This window comes from Amphiura filiformis, chromosome 11 (assembly GCF_039555335.1).
Source record: "Amphiura filiformis chromosome 11, Afil_fr2py, whole genome shotgun sequence".
Lineage (NCBI taxonomy): Eukaryota > Metazoa > Echinodermata > Ophiuroidea > Amphilepidida > Amphiuridae > Amphiura > Amphiura filiformis.
Genome location: NC_092638.1, coordinates 6,243,822 through 6,252,048, shown reverse-complemented (window position 1 = coordinate 6,252,048; position 8,227 = coordinate 6,243,822).

Genomic DNA, 8,227 nt, shown 5'->3' with positions numbered 1-8,227 from the left:
GAAGAGATACGCACGATTTAGGGCAAGAAAAAAACCGAGACACTTTTGTAGACATCATCATCATCATCATCATCATCATCATCATCATCATCATCACTTTCTACATTTTGTCTAAACAACATACTGTTTTAATGAGAATTTTTTCTTAAAATGCATGTAACAACTATTATTGTTTAGAGCGTGATGAAATAAAACATCACGATTTTCATCACAAAAACAAATATAATGCATAAGAAATCGTCTGTTTTAGAGCGTGATGATGAAATAAAACATCACGGTTTTCATCACGAAACAAAGTAATACATAAAAAAATCAATTTTTCGTGAGTGATGAAATAAAACATCACGATTTTCATCACGAAACAAAGTAATACATAAGAAATCGATTGTTTTAGAGCGTGATGAAATAAAACATCACGATTTTCATCACAAAACAGGTGGTGGCCGCATTGCATTCTCTAAATTCAGTAAATTTTCATCGTCAACCGTGTAATTGAATGGGATTATTTTGAAATTTTAAAACGCTTGAAATATCACCAACAAAATAGGCCTATGTTGATAAATAATATACAAGCTAAAACCGTTGGGGTTAGATAATGAACCCCACAAAACTAACCATGGAAGTAAGAGACATGGAAGCTGGTCGATCCAACACCTATTGAATTATTTACGTAACATTCTATAGAGGGTACGTATCAAGCTATTGTGATAACAATGTAGTCAGCGTGTCTTTGATGTGGATCAGACTTGCCGCCTTTATTGCCAGTTCGTTTATTTACAGGTTTATTATTTTGAGCAAAATCGTGTTTTTCTTGATTATGTTTCAAGTATGTTGTTTTTATTCGGAAAAAAGTGACAGGGATGTTAGATTTGTAATCCATAATTACAGAAATCCATTCAAAATATCGATTTTTACCCTATACTTACAGATTTTCTTAAACTTCAAAATATTGGAAATCATGCATTTACGTCTAAACCGCTAATTAGCGGTAATAATTGATATGCGCACTTGGCACATGCTTTACATTATAAAATGAATCCCGCATCTATTTGTGTGCCCGGGGCTGCCCGAAATTGCTGTTGACCAGAATGTTCCAGAGTCGGGTATTATCTTTACATTTTGCGTAAAATAAATTTCATTTCATTTCATTTTCTGTTTTAAAACTGCTATCTGAAAGTCTAGCATATAATATACATTTAATCGGTAGGTGTTCACATAATTACATACTTTTAATAAAATTGTATAAATTAAACTGATAGCATTCTGACCATTACGTAGGGATTTTATAAAATCTGTTTGTGTTCATAAAACTAGTCATGCACTGCGGTAATATAACACAGCCCATTGTCAGGACTTAGTACACGACCTCGTACTGCTATTGATTTTTAAGCGGGAACTTTGATTTTAGACATGGTACACGTTGACCATGCGTTGACTCAATTGTTCCACTTTCAACTGTACTGCTTTTGTTCAGTATCGCGGCAAGTATGATACTCACTTTGATGTAGTATTTGACCAGCTTCCATGTGTATTACTTCCATGAACTAACCGACTATATTGGAAAATGCCATACGGCCGGGCGGTTTCACAAGTTGCCGGCTCGATCATGTCATCCGCAGCCTGTCACAAAACAAAGTAATAGGCCTACAAAAGAAATAAATTTTTCGAGAGTGATTAAATAAAACATCACGATTTTCATCACGGAACAAAGTAATACATAAGACATCGTTTGTTTGATTGCAATCAACCGCGACAGTTCGTCTCACACACATAACAATGCACTGCGATCAAATAGGTTGATGACAACATTTGATTGAATGGACTGCACTGCGCCATGATTACGGTGAAGGACACCGGTTCAAATCCTTTGTTTGGAGCCAATCAATAATTTCACGCATATCAGGGAGATACGAACATTTGCAGATGCCCCACATACTCAGTTTTTAGCCTACATGTAATGTATACATTATTCTTGATTGACAGCAAGTACAACAAATATCCGTCAAGTGGTTTAGCCATAGATGAACTCCTGGATGGGGCAGCTTTAATTAGCATGAGGCCGCATTGATATGTAAATAGCGTATTGTTATTTAAATTTGCGCCCAGACGTATTGAGGGCGACAGTCATGTTATCCAGACGGAGAATGGCTGCATATGCCGGGCATGTCAATTTGCTGAGTGAAGGCTGATAATTACCTTTCTGTATAGGTAATAAGCTAGTATATTTCGTGTACCAGTTGGTTATAACAAAAAATTAGTATCATATTAAATATATTAAATGTATAAACTTTGAAATTTACATGAATTTGAAGAGCAGAGCTTCGAAATGTAGCTAAGTCAGGTGATGTGAAATTCTGCTGCGTGACCCCTCTGCGTGGTGGTAGAATTATATTCATAAAATATTGAATTTAACAGATATCGTGGGTAGCCAACCACGATTTATCAGCATTTAAAATATATGTTAATTAACAAAGATAAATAATAAAGAGTACAAATGGCAATTAACTAGTAAACAAGCCTGAAATCTTAAAATGTTGCCACGTGATTTCCCGAACACATGATATGTTAACATGTGACCACTATTCAGATTTACCGTAAATATTTGGAGTATGCTTGCACATCATGCACATACACTGTGCATTTCTTTACTTCCGTATAAAATCAATAATTCATGCTGGGAGCCAAGTAACATTGTCTGCTCAGAGCAGATTGGTATTTTATTTTACTTGAGAGCATAATAGAAATACATAAAAACGAATAAGGCGCCATGATGGAAGGTCAGGTCGGGTATCAAAGGTTATTCATAACTTAAATACTACTTGTATTTCCCACCTTGCCTCTGTCACATGTTTCCTTCATATTATTGACAGCAAGTCCTAATTTTGACTTTGCTATTGCAAAATGTCATTTCATATCAAATTAGTAGACTTTCTTTGAAAAAACATATCACTGGTGCCTGATGGGAATACCCGTCCGCCATTTCATTAAACTGGATCGTTTTCGCCTGTTTTGCGCCCAGATGTATTGGGGGCGCGCTATACTCTCATTGAACAGGCAAAGTTCGCAAAACTAACAACGTTGTTATTTGCCAAACTCAATTAACATGATCCAAGGGGTCGAACATGAATTATTCATAACGAGCTATAACGGATCGATAACTGGCCTCACTTTCTAGCTAGTAAACCAGCTGAATTTTTCATAGATTTTGCGTTGCTAATAGAACAACCGTGAATTTAGTGTCACCCCTTGGTTTAGCTTTAAAGCCCTTCGGAAGAGAGCGGTCTACAAGTGAGTGATAGTCACTAAAAGTTGCATTCGATTTACATAGGGAATTTTGCAGGCCATGCCGTGCCCTACTTACTAAAACACCAAAGTGCGAATATTTCCAAATATCTGAATTAGCCAAACATTTAGGACATGTTACAAAACTATATTTCCTAGAATTTCAAAGAGTACAATAAATATTGGCCGGTTATTTTTCACACAGTGACGTTAACTAGGAAATGCCCTATACCTCTAACATACACTGTTTGTAGAGGTCACACCTCAATTGTGTATAGGATAATGAATAGTAAACTTTTGAGAAAAGTGGGGGTGATGAGGCTGTGGATTACGAAATGCCCTTTTAACAGATAAAAGCACAGTTACATGTGATACAATTTTATTAATTTAATTTAATTTAATTTAATTTAATTTAATTTAATTTAATTCATTCTATTTCATTTCATTTTATTTCATTTCATTTCATTTCATTTCATTTCATTTCATTTCATTTCATTTCATTTAATTTAATTTCATTTCATTTCATTTCATTTATTTTATTTTATTTTATTTTATTTTATTTTATTTTAAATTAATTTAATTTAATTTAATTTAATTTTAATTTTAATTTTAATATTAATTTTAATTTTAATTTTAATTTTAATTTTAATTTTAATTTTAATTTTAATTTTAATTTTAATTTTCTTTTGTCTACGTGTAACACGAGTGAGTGATAGAATGCAGTTTAAAATACCCTCCATTATTTCACATTTTATGTGAGATTAAGCCGACGGGGACCCAACTTTGACAGCCATTAAGGTATAGGAATGCGTGAATTTGGATTCGTCTATATTACCATGGTACATCGAAGGTAGTGTTTGCGCATAACATGTGTATTCGTCCCCTTTTCATTTCTATTCATGTTGCAAGCTTTACAATAGGGGGCGCTCAAATGAAAAAGGGCTCTAGATAAGCCGTAGGTATACATAAAGAAAGCCATTGTTAAGTACATGTATATCATCTATTGTTATTTCACTCCGGAAAACTGATTTCAATTCTATTCAAATCCAATTCTTTCTACACCTGGAGTCTTGCTATTCAATTCCAATTCAATCCACCTTGCTTTAGAATTAATTCAATTCGATTCCAATTCAATTTTTCAATTTCAAAATCATTTCATTTCAATTCCAATCCAATGCAGTGAAATTAACAGCTAATCAATTTCAATTCAATTCTGAGCATTCATTTCAATTCCAATTCAATTCCAATTCCAATACAGTTGCAGTTTGTGTTAATTGACCAAAGGCACACTGCAAAAACTGTGCCTAGAGATTGAACACTTTTTTGTCCTCGATTTGTAAACACATGTTAAATCTAATCACAATTGTCAAGCTTCAAAATATCTAAACACAAGGCATCAAATTACTAGACATGTTTACAAATCTAGGACAAGATGGTGTCTAGAATGGTGTTTAATATCTAGACACTGTTTTTGCAGTGCATGTTTTAAATTTTACTACCAATTTTATAACACTTGAGTCAGCAAGTTCAGCAACACAAAGTCAAAATCAAGTACACTACTTGTCACAAAAGCATTGCAACATTCAAACAATGCGAGTGATCCTTTTAGTACGGTCCTATTTTATGAAACTTATTTGGAACTTATTTGTTCTTAAGAGGTGACCGACTTCCTAATATTTGTCCTCCATGCACATTATTTTCTAAACTTAAGGTGCGTGGTACCTTCGATAATGGGACCCTGTCCCACACTGACCTCAAAGATGTCAAAAATCAAGGTTTTGATACTATTAGATAGCCCCTACTTGTCACCTGCTCCTCCTAAGATTTTACACCCAAAATAGGGACTTTATGATTAGTGCCAAATTTTTTTAATATGTGTCTCTATTGTGTGAATAGACCTGAAGTGTATCAGAATTCAGAATGGGGAAGGGCACTTTTTACAGGTGGAATGATCCCGGGAATGATCTGGAATCACAGACATCTGATTGTGAATTGAAATGCTGAATTGAAATTAAAGCTGAATTTCATTTCAATTCCACTTCATTCTTCATCACTCAACATGATTTCAATTCCAATCCAATTCAATTCTTCATTGCTCATGATGATTTCAATTCCAATCCAATTCAATTCATGCCAAAGCCCACTCATTTCAATTCCAATGCATTGAAATGAAAATCGCCCAAAATTCATTTCAATTCAATTCGATTTCAATGCATTGATTTAACATTAATATCATCACCCGAGTGGATGTGGAATTCTAAAGTGGTGCAATTTTTCTGGGACAAAATGGGTACAAAATGACCAACTTTCTGTAAAAATGAGAAAATGTACACGAGGTGGTATCCTATGAACATTACGGTCCAAAACTGGTCTCATAATGTCTACTTTCTTAACAGGTGGTGCTAGATGGGCGGTAAGCGCATAACCTTTCCATGATAAGATCCCCCACCTTCACTGTGGCCGCATCATCCCCAAGTGATGGACGTCCACTTCTTGGATCATGTGAGGGACATGTGGCCAGTTTGGAAATTCCTTTTTCAAAAGCAACAGTGCCTTCATTTCATCATAGATTTTCTGGGTATTGTAGGCTACCCTTCAAATGCGGGAACTTAATCAAGCTGCATGCCTCAATTTTCTCCATCTTGCTTTGTGCATATTTCAAAACGGAAGTCCATTCTATTTTGTTCCAGAGACCATATATTCACCCATATCTTGCTGACGTCTTCAAAATACCACCGAAAAATTAAAATGAGCCGAAGTAAGAGGCTGCAAGAGAGGGCTACATCCCCTGCAAGAATTGAACTGGCATCTTCACCAAGCGTAAAATCACTCTTCCAGGCGTGTCCTGGAAGAGTGGGGACTAGAATCCCAAATTGAAGTGTTCAAAGGTATGTGGCACTCTCTAAAATATTCTTAATTAATGTGTAATCATGTGTAGTAGAATAATAAAGCTATTGTGACTCTCGAACGAGCGTACACACACAAGAGGAGCAGAGGAGGAGGAGGAGCAAGTCACATTCACGCGCACGTGAATGTGACTTGCCATGCTCGCGGGGAATTCAGGTTAGCGATGTACAGAATCTGCCAGTGTCCTCGATATACCATGCGTATAGGCTGCCACAGCTAGCTAAACTCTGGAAGCTGCCTCACTTCTGGCACAGTGTCCAGCAAATCTCAGCCTTTTAGTTTTCAGCCTTTCGGAAATTGGGGAGAGATTGCAGTGGTGGTGATGGTGTGTGGTTTCTGCACCATGAATCAGAACTGATTCGACTGTCGTAGCTTATGGTGGTGAAAAGCAAATATTTCTAGGCAGGCTGCAATTCCCTAGATTTTCGAAATGGACCAAGCTTGAAAAAGGATGAAATCACGCGTAACTTTGTGGCTTCTTTTACATTCTTTTGGTAGCCTTTCTTACTTTTTGTGAAAGAAATGTAATTGCAGTGACTGAAAGAAAGTAGAGTCGAGGAAATGAGTAGATGAACCATTAATTAAATTTACATTTTATAGGTCTTGCGGTTCTTGAGTTAAGGCCAATAATGTATCAAAACGAGAAACTAATTGCACATTCGACTGAAATGACGAGTAAAAAATGAAGCTAGCAAAATGTTCATGTTTGCCACTTTATCAGCTTCCAATCCATGTAGTATCATGTAGCCTACATGAAGTCAGATAGACTGATAGTTTGCGTATCACAAAGATCCTTACCACCTTATTGTTTCTCAACAATTCGTCGGTCGCATCACATACAGGGTGAGTTAAAAAAAAGTGCAATAGAGCAAAGAATCGATATTTATGTAAGAACCAAGTTGAACTTTTCCATTATTGAAAGTTTTTATAAATGCCACACTCAATAGTCACCTTCTGTGAAAACATGAGGTGACTCGCTACTACCATTTAATTTTTATGAGTCATTTTGCTGCGATACCCAATTTCATTATTTATCCACGAGGTACCATGGTTTTTGAATGAGAGCACACAATGCACGATAAAAGCACCAGCTCTGAAACTAACTTTAACTTAAATAAGGTTGATTTTTGCGTTACTTTAATTTTTTTCTGTTCAAACAACTTTCTAACATTACTTTAAGTCCTTCATACCTCACTCGACTCCTACTTCATATTTTTTAACCCCAATATGTCCAACTTACTGGATATTTTGTAATTCACTCCACTTCAATTTGGGCGCATTTCATTACGACATTTGAAAAACCCGCCTACAAATTTATATGTTTTTGATAGAGAATAAACATCGTTAAAGTAAAGGGGAAATGAAAATAACAACAAATAATGTTTCTTCTCCTTAAAGGGGGTACTACACCCCTCGATAAATTTGTGTCTATTTTTGCATTTTTCTCAAAAACTAATAACACAGTGGTAACAAAAGTTATGTATATTATAGGGGCAAGGAATCCAATTACTACACTGGAATTTCAGTGACCCAAGACAAGCAGTTTGTTATTTATGATCAGAAATAAGGTACCGCTAGGATGTACCTCGTTTCCTATCATATATACTGAACCGCTTATCTTGAGTCACTGAAATTTCAGTGTAGTAATTGGATCCCTTGCCCCAATAATATACATAACTTGTGTTACCAGTGTGTAATTATTTTTTGAGAAAAATGTAAAAATAGTCACAAATTTTCCACATGGGTGTAGTACCCCCTTAAACAAGACCAAGGACAATAACACTTTGGGTGCTCCATTTCATTTCAATGCAATGAGGTTAAGAAAATGGCAGTTGTTCCAAATCTACCTTACACAGAGTGGGCTGACATTCAAATTTTAGATGTCTCTTGGACAAACATTAAAATTGGGTATCGCTATAAAATGTGTCATAAAAACAAAACGGTACATGCTAATTCCTTGATTTTTTCACACATGATCTCTAATGGATATGTTGTGTTTAAAATGTTTTAAAACCTACAAGGTTCCACTCGGTTCTTA